At 45.5% G+C, this 3,436-nt stretch overlaps 1 long non-coding RNA gene across 1 annotated transcript; it reads left to right on the top strand.

The window, feature by feature from the left end:
• The first annotated feature begins 744 nt into the window (after positions 1–744).
• LOC139026053 (uncharacterized) lies at positions 745–1,112 on the top strand. Its single transcript, XR_011477754.1, has 3 exons — positions 745–768; positions 883–949; positions 1,062–1,112. It is a non-coding gene; the product is annotated as an uncharacterized lncRNA (long non-coding RNA).
• The last annotated feature ends 2,324 nt before the right edge of the window (positions 1,113–3,436 follow it).

The following is a 3,436-nucleotide window of genomic DNA, read 5'->3' as shown; positions in this document are numbered from 1 at the left end:
GAATAACTAACTGACTGTATAACCCACCATATGAAGATAACAGCAACTGGAAGGAACTAAACTAACTACTGTAACCCACCATATCAGCAACTGGGAAGCCTAACTAAACTAACTGAGCTGGTTAAAAAACCCACCATGATGGAGAGAGAACAGCAACTGGGAAGGAACTAACTAACTGACTTGAACCCACCATGATGAGAGAGTAACATAACTGGGAGTAACTAACTGACTGGTTAACCACCTATGATGGATAGTAACCAGAACTGCGGAAGGAACTAACTAACTGACTGGTTAACCCACCATGAGAAGACACAGCAACTGAAGGTAACTAACCTAAACTGACTTTAACCCACCATGATGGAAGAAACAAGCAACTGGAAGTAACTAACTAACTGACTGTTAACCCACCATGATGGAAGCAGTCAACAGCAACTGGGAAGGTAACTAACTAACTGACTGTTAACCCACCATGATGGAGAGATTATCAGCAAACTGGGAAGGTAACTAACTAACTGACTGGTTAACCCACCATGATGAGAGAATACAGTAACTGGGAAGGTAACTAACTAACTGACTGGTTAACCCACCATGATGGGAGAGAGTATCAGTAACTGGAAGTAACTAACTAACTGCTGTTAACCCACCATGATGGAAGAAACAGTAACTGGAAGGTAACTAACTACTGACTGGTTAACCCACCATGATGGAGAGAGTATCAGCAACTGAAGTAACTAACTAACTGACTGTTAACCCACCATGATGGAGAGAGTAACAGGTAACGGAAGGTAACAACTAACTGACTGGTTAACCACCATGATGGAGAGAGTATCATAACTGGCGAAGGTAACTAACTAACTGACTGGTAACCACCATGATGGAGAGAGTAACATAACTGGGAAGGTAACTAACTAACTGACTGGTTAACCCACCATGATGGAGAGAAGTATCAGTAACTGGAAGTAAAACTAAACTAACTGGACTGGTTAACCCACCATGATGAGAGAGTACAGTAACTGGAAGGTAATAACTAACTGACTGTGTTAACCCACCATGATGAGAAGTAACTGGGAAGTGAACTAACTAACTGACTGGTTAACCCACCATGATGGAGATAATTCACACCACCAAGATGGCAGTCTTCCACTCCACAATGTCCAGCTGTCTCCATCTTTGCCCTTGACCTGTCTCAGTGGACATGTTTTCAGTCCACCTGTCTCCATCTTGCCCTCTGACCTTGTCTCATGGACATGTTTACGCCTCATTCCATGTGTACTTTCCTCCTTCCCTCCCGTCCCCTCTCACCCAAACACTTAGTCACACAGAGCATCCTGGAGCATGCGCTCTCTCTGGTGTTCATCGACGGCACGGTGTGTTGTATGTGTTGTGTTGTCTTGTGACTTTCCCCCCTGTGCTTCGGCAGTCTCCAACTTAACTCGTGGCTCATGGTTTTACTGTATGTGATGGACAGCATCAGGCATCATAATCAACAGCAGGAAGAGTTCCCTATATTCCATTGGCCAACCCCCCCCCCCCCCCCCCCCCCCTTTTATATTATGTACTTGTTCAATAAGAAATAAAATATTATTTATTGAGACGTGAACAATTGCTTCACTTTTTCCAGGTTATTAATGCTGTAAAATGGTGTAATACTACAGAGTAATGACCTGTTTCACCAAGCAATACTGTGTGCACTGACATTTAAGGCTTTTAATTTCTGTTTCCTGAGCCTCACCCCTCTTCCCCCTCTCCTTTTCCCAGACCATCCTCCCCCCTCATTGCAGACCCACCCAACCCCACATACACCCTCTCTCTCTGGGTTACTCTTGCAGGGCCTGGGCTAAGCCCGTCCATCCACATGTTTATTGCTGCCTTTCCTCTGTACTGCCTGGAATTGGGAAGGGTCTATATTATATTTGGGTGTGTATTGTTGTGCTGTTAAAGATTGGCCATGTCAGGAGTTCACAAATTCCCCGACGACAGACCACTCTCTCTCTTTGCTCTCTCTCTCGCTCTCCCCTGTAGCTCAGAGCATGTGTTGATTTACTACGAGTGGCGGGGCGACGGAGATGTGAGTGTGTGTCCCTGCGTGTGTGCCTGAAAGAGTATATCAAATAAACCAGTGTGTATTATACATCAGGATCTTGTGTCGTGTGTGGAGTGCCATTTCCCTTTAGCACTAGAGGAGGAGTCAGCTGTAATCAACCAGCAACATTAGAGGAGGAGTCAGCTGTAATCAACCAGCAACACTAGAGGAGGAGTCAGCTGTAATCAACCAGCAACATTAAAGTGGGAGGAGTCATGGGCTGGGCATGGACTTGTGTGGGAGGGGCTAAGGTGAGTTGCAGTGACAAATCACAAGTCAGCAGTAGAAGCAACACAGGAACAGTTGAAGCTGAACAGTACTGCCTTAACATCATTCACAGAGACTTCTAATTTACCATGACAACCTGGCAGTGGCATGTGCACAGAATGGAAACTCAAAAAATATACAGAACAAGTCAAATAGAACTGGTTTAAAAAATAGATGTAAAACAAATCCAAGCTAAGAAAAGGTTATCAGAGAGGGGCAGAGGGGTAAAATGTTCCTCTCTCCCACTGAAGGTGTTCAGGTCCTAGACTATGTGACTTCTGCTTTCACCTTCTATAATGAGGTACATACTCCACTCTAAATACACACTTATTCCCCCTCGCGTCTCGCCCCTGAACCCTCACAGCCCCCCCCCCGACGCTACTGTTATTTTCCCAACATCCCCCGAGGCTACGAAGAACATTTGCTACACAACGATATCAGAAGAGAAAGTACATGTATTCACCGGTCCCCCACAACAGCACAGGAAAAGGGAACATTCCGGTAATGGGTGTGTGAGGTTTAAATGTTAGACTGCTTGTACGAGCCTCGGCCTTATTGTCCTTCAAGGCGCTATTTTCCCACACACAGGAATCTGGAGCAATCACAAAGAAATACCCCAATATATGTTCAAGTAATTTACATCTGCACCCACACACTGCAGTGTGTGTGTGTGTGTGTGTGTGTGTGTGTGTGTGTGTGTGTGTGTGTGTGTGTGTGTGTGTTTGACGTCTAAAATATTTGGGTCCTTTGTACTTCGGGTCCTTTGTACATCCAACGAATGATGGTCTTCTGCATGGGAAAGACCACCTGGGACCTTTAACAAGTTGACCTTTAGTGTCACACCTGCTGTACCTCTATGGCTACAAAGTGACCTTAATTATCTTCCATTTTAGGGAAATGGCCAAAGCGTTTCAGCAGACCCACCTACCCACTAAGGGCTAAATGATAGGTGCATCAAGATGCTTCAGTCACAACCCAGACCACACCCACTTCTGCTCTCTTTAACAACGGGGCATGAAAGGCCTCCCTTGCGGCCCCCTCAGATGGGAGACAGGATCATGAAAGGCGCCCCTTTGAATGGGAGTG

Source organism: Salvelinus sp. IW2-2015, unplaced genomic scaffold, assembly GCF_002910315.2.
Source record: "Salvelinus sp. IW2-2015 unplaced genomic scaffold, ASM291031v2 Un_scaffold3791, whole genome shotgun sequence".
In the NCBI taxonomy this organism is placed as follows: domain Eukaryota; kingdom Metazoa; phylum Chordata; class Actinopteri; order Salmoniformes; family Salmonidae; genus Salvelinus; species Salvelinus sp. IW2-2015.
This window is presented reverse-complemented; position numbering and strand designations above follow the sequence as displayed.